The sequence below is a fragment of the Gigantopelta aegis genome, chromosome 8, assembly GCF_016097555.1.
Source record: "Gigantopelta aegis isolate Gae_Host chromosome 8, Gae_host_genome, whole genome shotgun sequence".
Lineage (NCBI taxonomy): Eukaryota > Metazoa > Mollusca > Gastropoda > Neomphalida > Peltospiridae > Gigantopelta > Gigantopelta aegis.
In genome coordinates this window covers 41,562,288-41,573,127 of record NC_054706.1, presented here as the reverse complement: position 1 = coordinate 41,573,127, position 10,840 = coordinate 41,562,288, and positions in this window count along the sequence as shown.

Below are 10,840 nucleotides of genomic sequence, written 5' to 3'. Positions count from 1 at the left end.
CCAAATTCGGTTAAAGAGCGATAACACTACCTCTAGGGCTACGTCCGGCATGTGTTTGAGTAGTGTATAGATTATTTGGTCAAGCCCGGTGGCAGTACTTTTTTTTGGCTTTAAGAGCTGTTAGTGGTTTATTAAATTCTAGGTTATCTGTGTTAGGGTGGTTGGCAGTACTTGTACTGGTTGTTTTTAGAGAGTTATCGTTCTTAAGTTTATTAAAAAATTGTTTAGGGAAATTTTCGTTACTGCTATTTTTGCTAAATGTTTTACTAAGAAGGTCGGCCTTTTGTTTATTAGTAGTTGCTGTTCTATGTTTCTGAAGGACTGTGGTAGTCGCGCGTTGTCCTTGTATAGCTTGAACATTTTTCCACATTTCTCTAATGGAGGTTCTGTTGTTAATTTCGCTGCAGAATGTCTGCCAGCTGGCCTGTTTAGCTTCTATATTAAGTTTACCTACTTCGCTTTTTGCTATTTTATATTTAGCATGGTATTTTTGTTTTCCTGTTTAAAAAAAAAAGTTTACACATCCTGTTTCTGAAGCAGCATTTAGCTTTAATCTCATCCGTCCACCAACTAACTGGTTTATTTTTACTAGGTTGTTTAGTTTTAGGAATATTTTTCTCTGCTATTTTTATTATTTCATTAGTGAGTTTGGAGGTAGCGTCGTCAATATTTAAGTTGTCTTCTATTTTAATTTAGCTACATTCGCTTGTAAAGCCTGCCCAGTTGGCTTTACTGAATTTAAATTTAGGTATGAATTTTTCTTCTTCTGCGTATTCTACGTTACATTTATAGCTGGTTAAGATAGGGAGGTGGTCGCTGTTGAGAGCATCGAGCACCTCCCATTGGGCGTTTGCACCTATGTTATTAGAGGTTATAGTAAGAGCGATGGCAGATGAGCTCAGTGATTGATGTGATAGAAAGTAGTACTGCCATCGTTGAGACATACTAGATTATGTGTGTTAATGAATTCTTCCAGTATGTCTCCCTGTGCGTCAGAGTGCTCACCTCCCCACAGTGTGTTATGACTGTTAAAATCTCCTACTAGAATTAAATTATTGTTTGGTTTAATAAGTTTATTATAGTCCCTTAAAATTAGTTGGTTATGGGCTGCTCCCGGCGGGCTATAGACATTAATTATGTCTATAGGCATTTTATCATTTAGTATAGTAAGTTCTGGGACGTCTAAGTTGGCGTTAACAGATTCGTATTTAATTTCGCTGTGCCGTATTGTACTTTTTATTAGAGTGGCTATTCCACCCCTGGTGCTATTTTCCCTATGTTTATAGTAAGTTGAGTAGCCTGGAATTTTGAATGTTTTAGTTTTTCTAGTTTTATTTTTACTGGTGCCATTTCCTAGCCAAGTTTCTTGCAGGCATATAATATCTGGCTTGTTGTTACTAGTGCTAATTAATTGTATGAGTTCGGCACCATGTCCCATTGAATGGAGGCCTTTAGCGTTCCATTGGAGAACGCTAAGGCCTTTATTTCCTATGTTTAGATTTTTAGTGGGGGCGTATGGAGACTTATCTCCCATGGCCCAGGCCTGAATATTGGGTTATTTTTTTTATTTTTTTTTAATAAGTTGAGTTACGGTTATTTTCAATTAGTGCTATTTTAGTTACTAAAGTTTCTATTACGAGTTTAAGCTGGTTGACCTCTTGGTTGGCTGAAGTTTTAAGCTTGTCAGCATATGAGCAGCCTGCTGTGACTGTGGTTGCTGGCCTAACCGTTGTAGGTTTTTTGTTGCTGTTGGTTACATTATCTGTTTTACGGTTGTTTAGTTGGCGGAGTGCCTTTTGGTAGTGGTAGCACCATGTGTCATGAGCCATATGGCGGCTGAGGCAGTTAGGGCACTACATCGGCCTTGTACAAGGCTCCGATCGTGCTTCTGCCCACACCTGTGGCAGGTGGGAAGTTCTTTATGGTGGCGACATTTAGCCGCACCGTGTCCCCATTGCTGGCAATGCTGACACTTGCTCGGTTTCCTTTGAAATAGAATGAGCTGGTGTGTCCTATCAGTAATTTTGATGGTTGGTCTTTCCGACTTTGTTTTGGCATATAGATGAACATAGCCAAGTGGTTGATTCCTGAATACCTAGTTCTGAGGGGTTTTTTTTGTAGAATTAGAGTAGAAGTTGCTTCGGCCGGCAGTGGATAGAGTTTCACTATCCACTTAGTTACAGCAGCCGGTTGGATAGCCGGTCGGGCGGAGGGCCTTACCGGTCGTGTGTGAACTGTGGTTTCACACTGAAGTTGTGGCTGGCTTCTTTGTTTACCTGTTTTACAAGGGATTTCCTTGTAAAAAGGGCCCGTGTTTTTAGGTGCTGGTCCACTATTTTTGGGCGCTCCTGTTGGTTTTTTATTAGAGACGACTCTAGCCTTTTTTGTGTGGGTTTCGCTTCCTTTTAAGAAGTCGCTAGCCCACTTTGTTTGTTTATTTTCTGGGCTCCTGACTTTGCGCTTATTTCTACTAACTACGGCCCTGAAGGGAGTGATAGTGATGGGGGTGGTAGTAGTTACCACCGTGGCTGGTTTAGTTGGCGTGCTAGCATCCTTACTTTCATTGTTAATCTGTCCCGAGTGGGCGTTGCCTGTTTCTTCCCTACTCTGATTACCTTTATCGCTAGTCATGGCGGACGCGGTTGATTTGATGGCTCCTGAGATGTCAGCTGGAATGACAGGCCGCGGGACGGACATGCTCGAAACTCTAGTGGTATATGAGCATGTAAAAATTATTCGCACTCGCTGTCAGCGGCAAGCTGTCTCGTGGTGTCTACATTGACGTGGTCCGCCGTGGGGCTGGCCGTCTTACCTGTTGATGATGATGATGATAACTAGTTTAACGTGCCCATATACCACTAGGGTTTCGAACACACCCATCCCGAGTCCGACCTCCGATAAGATCGGTGGCCTGACTCGGGATGGAGAGGGGTAGGGGGGAGGAGGGTTGAAAATGGGCAGAATTTTGAAAATAGCAATTAGTAAAAAAGTTAATTGAATAAATAAAAAAAATAAAAAGGTTACAAGCCAAAAATAAAAAGAATTGACTTCTCGGCCGAATATTTATATAATTTGGAGCATTTTAGAAGGACAGTCCAAAATTAAATAAGAGAAAGAAGAGAGGATCGGACTATTTAATTATATTTTTAAAAAAGAAGTAATTTCGACATAAAATTTTGAACGCCGATCTAAAAGTTTAAAGTCCGATCGATATGTCCACGCGAGTGGCCTCGTTAAGGCAGTTTGGGTGCACAGCTTAAAGGGACGAGATGGGTTGCATCCCGTCAAGAAAACCCCTAGATTGACAGTCGATAGACGTTAAAGGTTTAGTGCTGTGCTGAAATACAGATCTTGAACGAGAGAGTATCAGACTAGGGTATAGTCCAGTCGTCATGGGTTGGTATAGTGGTGCGGACGGGCCCAACTCCGGAGGATATGAGATGGTATCACTATAAAGCAAGGTAAAGTCTAGAAAGAGTAGTAAGGGCCGACCCCGCTTCCTATTTCTTCTTAGAGTGTGGCGGTCAATCTTCCAGTGCTGCTAGGACAGGGTCGGACATGTACAGACTAAACGCGAACAACCGTGGCGTTCTGCAGAATGGCCGTCATACGAGTCAAGAAAAAACCAAGTCGACAGTCAGACGGAGAAATGACGTGGAGGCAAGGAATCTGGCTAAAAAAGAATCGATCCTGGTGGTGCAGGCTGTCGAAACGAGAAGCGTTCCAGCGTTCAATCAGTTCCAATGGCCGCATACATCCCAGTAGAATACTTCATTTCGCTGACAAAAACAACGAAATGAAGGACCCCCAAGTCGAGCACACGAAAGCACGTGCAGTGTGCACAAGCGAAACAAACACGTCTTACTGCGTGGAACTCCAGACTGGGAATGGTCTTACCTGTGACGGTAAGTTCTGTGGCGGACGTCATGTCTCCAGTGGGGTCCGCCGTGACTGTTTGACAGGTGCTATTATCTGGCAGTAATCCCCTCCCCCTTCCGGAATATTGCATGCTATATATATGTCTGTTTTTTAATTTTGGATTATGTTGTGTGTGGTGGGGTTTTATTTTTTAATTTAAAAAAAATAAAAAATTATTATTATTTTATTTTATTCTTTTTTTTAATTTATTTATTTATTTATTATTATTATTATTATTATTATTATTATTATTATTTTTTTTTTTTTTTTTTTTTTATAATTATTATTATTATTTTTAAAAAAATATTTTTGTTGTTTCATATCCATATTTTAATCATTATTTTATATTTTTTAATAAAAAAAGAAAAGAAAGTAATTTAACAGGGCAGGTGTCTGGTCTGTGCCTTTGGTAGTGGCTTGGTTAATATTACCTCGTCTACTGCCCTAGGTATTATAGATTAAAGTGTTTTGTGTAGGGCCGGCCTCCCCTCCCTTCCGACCCTCACCTGGTCACACCAATGTTTAAAATATGATTGGCAGCCCCTTTCTTCTTAACTTCCCATGGGCTTAATGAATATTGTTTAATAATTATTATTAATTTTAGACCAGCCCATCTAAATTTGCGCCGAAATTATATTATATTAATAATTTATATAGGTTAGAAATGTTAATATTTTTCTTTAAGGGCGCAGCCAAAACTTATTGACCCCAATTTTCTCCTTTTTTTTATACTTTTGGCGTTAATATTCAAAATTTCTAAATTGACCCTATTTGTTAGGTTATAGTTATTAAGTTACTAAGCTAAGTGGCGGGAATATTAAATTTAATATAACTTTTCTGTGGGCTGGGCCTACCACCCTACCCTTCTTTTTTACCTCTGGGGACTAAATAATTTTATTATATAGATAAATTATATATTTTTAGACCTCCCCTTCTAAAATTGCGTCAAATTAATTTTTTATTATTAATATAGAATAGGGTTACATATGTATTAAGGACGCAGTCAAAAATTGAGATGGAGACTAATCTAACTGTAGATGTGTCCTGACTGTTTGGTTCTGAGTTGAACTCAAACAACGTGTCTAAGTTTACAAGTGCTTCCTCGTCGCCCTTGATGAAAGTTTCACCATTAGCAAGGCGAGTGTGGAAGATAACCTCAGTCACGTTATTTTGAGTTCTCCCCTCCTGAATGGTCGCTACCGGAAGTACTGGTAAAGAGATGGGTTGGTCTGATTGAACAGGACTTTCCTAATTCCTACTAGTTTGGTGGACACCGGTGATGCGCTATGTTTAGCGGATCTCCTTGCCCGTTTAACTGCCCTAATCTGGTGGTTTTTCTTAGCTAGTGGTTGGAACTGGTTGCTAGTTTCAACCTCGGGTTGACTGTTTCTATATCTACATCGCCATCACTATCACTTTCCTCCTCAGAGCTTATTTCTACTGCTAGGTCAGGGGAGCCTCTCCGTTTGGTAGAGCTCCGGTGAGTGTTGAGGTTCCCCAACTTAGTAGCGGAGTTTAGCGCGAGTTTAATAGCTAAATCAACGGCCCTAAGTTTAGGACATGTTGGAACGAATTCCATATTTTCGTCAATTTGGTACGTAGCCACACCAACGGGACAGGCCTCCAAGGCGGCCGCCCGTGGTTTGGTGGTCGTGGTCCTAACCGTTAGAGTAGTCGGGGGGGGGGGGGGGGGGGGGGGAGGACCTTTCTGTGTCCATCATTTCTCATTTCTGTCGTGGCTTCTACGCTGGGTATAAGACCGCTCAGTCTCTCGGGTTGTGGTGGGCTAGGCCCGGCTACCTGGCTAACAATGGATTGGGCGTTAGTGGCTTCCATTTCGATAGGGTTTTTATCTAAATGTTTGGTATAGTTTGATAAGAGAGTGCAGTGGGTAGGTTAGCTATTATGCACTAGAGAGCGTAACACAATAAAATATACGTACTCGCAAAAATACAGAGAACTACAGATAATAATAAATGTCTAAACTGAAAATAACAAGTACACAAAATTTCAATGGAAAATGCTAACTAATACAACGAATGGCTTACCGTGATCCTAAGTGCGAGAACTGCTCCTACGTCTATGTCCACCTAATCCAAGTACGAGAGTGAACTGTCGATCATGGTCATGGTCATAGGGTTTTACGTGCACATTCAGAACAAGCTGTTGTAGCGCACGCCTGTCGTGGGCACAAGAGCCGGCCTTGGCCGGCCCTTTTGTCCAAGACAGGAAAGGTGGGGGGGGGGGAGGGACCGGGAGCACCAGCAGTCTGATTGAATCGGTAGCAGGCGGGTGGGGGTGGTGGTGGTGCTATGGAATTTTGAGTGGAGCCATTTTAAAGCCAAAACAGAAAATGGTGCGCAGTTTTGTTGAGTAATTTTGGCGCAATTTTGAGCGGTCGGTCGAAAGGTAAATGATTGAGCTAGTATAGGTTTTAAATCGAGTGTAGCTCGTTAGTGAGTCGAGAGTAGCTCGTTACTTATCGACCTTCATGATGCTGGTTGTCTCCCTAGGTTGTCCGTAGGGTCCTGATAAGGACCTGACCTCTTCTGGTCGTGGCATGATAACCCAGAGGAGGCTCGTGCAATTGTGTAGACACTGGCAGGCAAGGCGATTTGTTCCGGGGTGGTCGAAGCGCTGATGTTGGTTTGGTCTTCAGTTTCCTCCTCAGTGACACCAAGTACATTTTCCAGCAGCAAGTATTTGGGGATTGGGTAGGGGCGGCCGATATTCTTTTGTTCAGCCTCCCCCGGGTGCATTGCAATTGTGTACTCGGAACCGGTATTCTTTTGTCCGGTTCCTTATTAGAGTACGTGCTGGGCCATTAAAATTGTGGGGCGGATGCATTGTTATCATTAGTCAATGCATCCTGTGTGCTGTTGTGGTGAGCATGTTGTCTGTGTGTAATCCTAGTTTGGTGTTTAGGTTGTACTTATTGTCTTACGTCCCTATTCTAATGTTTCCAACGGTCATCATGACCACCCACCCACCCCCCTCCCCCGCCCTTGCGTAGCTTTAACACAATGGCGGGGGGGGGGGGGGGAATTAGTCTATTCTAGATATCTAATTTGAAGGGCGAGCCCTTGTAGTGTATGTATTGGTTAAAAAGCCTAGTGCTTAACATATTTATTTTATCAATCAATGAAAGAGAGAGAGAAAGGAGAGAAAGATAGTTAGCTTATTAGTAATGAATAGTGTGACGGAACATGCTCTTAAATTTGTGGCGATTTTTATTGTGTTAGAGGGCCGTGTGCAGTTCATTGCACGTAGTCCAGGTGGGCAACTTGTTACGTAATACTTCGCGCGATCGGGCATTCCAATATGCACTTAGTCCAGCTGTGGAGGCCATGTGGCGAGTAGTTACGTAATACCTCTGCGAGTGCGGGTTTTACAACCGTGAATTGGCGACGATGGCGTCAGTAAGTCTGACGATCAGAGAGAAATAATACCGCTTGGTCGCGTTGGAAATATCAGATGATAGGGGGAGGTACCGCCTTGTACCCCCAGGCGTTTTCTGATTTTTGAATAAATAGCTAGGATTTAGAGATATCTAGGAGAACCAGAATAGGAAGGCTCCCAGGGAACGTAGTCCGTTGGACTTTGGTAAATATTTTTATTTCTGCTCCCTGTATAACATTGATGTGATTGATGTGACTTTAAATATTTTAATACTGTATTATACCAATATTCTTTAGACAGTGTCTTCGGTCATCTGACGAAGTAAATCGTAGACTTTTTGTTCTAACATTATACGAGTATTTGGTAATATAAAGCTTAGCCAGTCATCCTAGACGACCTAGGTAAACTGTAGGTTATTGTCTTTATTGTGATAGGTACCAGTATTAATTCTGTGTTACAAGGTTACTGAATGAGTAGTTAGGGTTAATTAAAAATTAACCCGTTAGGAATAGAGCTGTAATTCCTTCATTAATTAAGTTCCCCAAGAAGCGTTTCTCAATTATCACACGTTACTGAACGAGTAGTAAGGGTTAACTAAGAATTAACCAGTTAGGAATGGTGTTGTAATTCCTTTATTAATTAACTTCTCCTGGAAGCGTTTCTCAATTATCACACGTGTGGGTGTGGTGTAACGGTGAAGTGATTCGCATATTGTGTAACTAGACACCTAGAGATTAACTAATTAAGTGATCAGTTCTGGGTTGTTATTATTGCTGTTATTAATTAATTACTACGGCTGGACATTTGTCAGCGTAGATTAATACAGATTCCAAAGTGTATTGTGTTTTTGTTGTGTTTCTAGAGAACTAACGTGCTATAATAATATATACTTTATATAAGATCGTATCTCTGATCATACCTAGAGACGAGCCATACTAGGGTTTAACAGCCTGTTACAGAGAGATCTAATAGATATACAGTTAGGAGAGATATTTTGATAATCGTGTTTTATTCAGTTACGGGAATTATAGAATCCCCGTGACAAATAGTCACATAACATAACTGTCAGTCATTCCAGCGTACTATTAATTTTGTTTCCCGCCCCCCGCAAGAGATTAATGAAGTAAATTATATCTATATATTGGTAACTGTATACTAGGGGGTTTATTGGGCTTGCACCCTTATACTATATTGGTCTTACTTGGTCAATCTTCTGTTTTCTGTTTTCCGGTTGTCCTTCTGTGCCCTAAGTGACTTACCGTGTCTGCTAGTTTTATTCATCATTAATAAAGTGCATGGTGCGATTACATGAAATGTGCGATATATACATGTGGTTATTCTTGGTCGTGGTTGGCTGGCTTGGACCATTAGGCGAGCTGTAAAAAGAGAGGTTGATAATTAGTGATCCTATCCTGTTTGATATATTGGCTTTGGTTGGATGGTTAGTGCCTTATTCAGTTGGTTTGTTGCGATCTCATTTGGGAGTGCTATGTACCAATTTGCCAAAACTCGATTTTAGAGTAGAGTCATAACATAGTATATTTACATTAATCTATTCGGAAGTTCGCTACCTCCCCACCTTTGGCCACTTGCAGTAGAGTGCATCGGGTCCGAGTTCCAAATTGGTTGCAGCTCTTATGCAAGGGCTTACAAGCGAGTGGTTTTGAACAATCCCTATGAATAATCTATTAACACTGTATTGGTTCTTATTTCACCTATTCACCTTTGGCCCCATGGTTGGAAAGCATCAAGTAGAGTTCGAATTGGTAGCAGTTCCTTCTTAGGGGTGTTCTAGTGAATGGTTATGAGTGCCTATATATTTTTTTTTTAATAGTTTTGGTTTGGTGGACTGGACCAATTTGCCAAACACGATTTTAGAATAAAATCATAACATAGTATATGTACATTAATCTATTCGGAAGTTCGCTACCTCCCCACCTTTGGCCACTTGCAGTAGAGTGCATCGGGTCAGAGTTCCAAATTGGTTGCAGCTCTTATGTAAGGGCTTACAAGTGAGTGGTTTTGAACAATCCTTATGAATAATCTATTAACCCTGTCTTGGTTCTTATTTCACCTATTCACCTTTGGCCCCTAGGTTGGAAAGCATCGAGTAGAGTTCGAATTGGTAGCAGTTCCTTCTTAGGGGCGTACTAGTGAATGGTTATGAGTGCCTATTATTGGTTTATTTTATAGTTTTGGTTTGGTGGACTGGACGAATAGATAAACTGCTTTGAAGGTTTTATGTTTTAGATGTTTATCCGGGTTTAGTAGGAAGTTAGGCGTTATTTGTTTATTATGGTTGGCTTCGGTTATTGACTCTATCATTAGTTTTCTTTGTGTGGTATGTAGCGTGCAATCCAGGAGATAGTGTTTCATATCTTCCCGGGTGCCACAATTACATTCTGGGTTTAGTTTGGTAAATGAGCAGCTGTTAAGTTGTGAAGATTTACCTAGGCGTACTTTGGTGATTAATTTATCCACAAAGGTGTTTTTGTATTTAGGTCTTATTGAGTTGACTAGTGGCTTGATGGTGTAGTGCCATGTATTATTTGTGAGGTCCCAGTTTGTTTGCCATTGATTTATGTAGTGTTTTTTTGCTTTTGACATTAGCTCTGTTATTCCTAGTGGTAGTGCGGTAATTGTACTGGTGATTGAGAGTGCTGTTTTTGCTCCATAGTCGGCTACTTTGTTACCAATTATTCCTACATGAGCTGGGACCCAATCGAATACTACTGTTAGGTTAAGTTGGTTTAATTCGTGGAGTTTATTGTGGATAGCTGCTAAGATGTCTGGCCTGGTAGATTTATTAGTTTGAAGAGATTGGATTGAGCTAAGGCTATCTGAGAAGATAACACTTTTAGGATATTGTTTATTTCTGATCCAGATTAGTGCCTCGTAGATGGCTGTCAGTTCTGCTGTGTAAACTGATAGGTTGTCTGACAGCCTGGCATATTTAACAAGTTTGGAGTGTTTAGATATCTTTTCTTCTACTATTGCGAAGCCAACCCTACCATTATTTGGGTTTTTTGAGCCGTCCGTGTATATATGAATGTGCTCCGGGTAATTTTCGTTGGCTGCGGCTTCAAACAGGACTTTTTTAAAAGGTGGAAATGGTGTTTCGTCTGTGGCTTTTTTAATTAAGTATGGAGTGTGGCATTCCATAGGCTGATTAATATGATATAGTGCCACTGGTATGTTATCAATTCCTACCTCTATTTCTAGTTTACTAGCCCTAGTGGCAAATGAGTCATTGACTTTTTTGGGGGTTTTTAATTCTAGTCCTGGTTTAGTTATTATAGGAGTAAGTTCCTGAACTGGGTGGTCTAACTTAAGCGAGTGGATTTTTAGGTGGTAATTAAGATGTTGAATATTGCGGCGGTATTTAAGTGGCATGATGTTAAATTCTACTTCTAAGCTTTGGCCGCTAGTATTACGTGGAACTTTAGCTATTGTTCTTAGTGCTTGGTTTTGGATAACATCTAATTTTTGCAGTAATTTTGGGTTGGCGCAGCTGTAGGCTTGG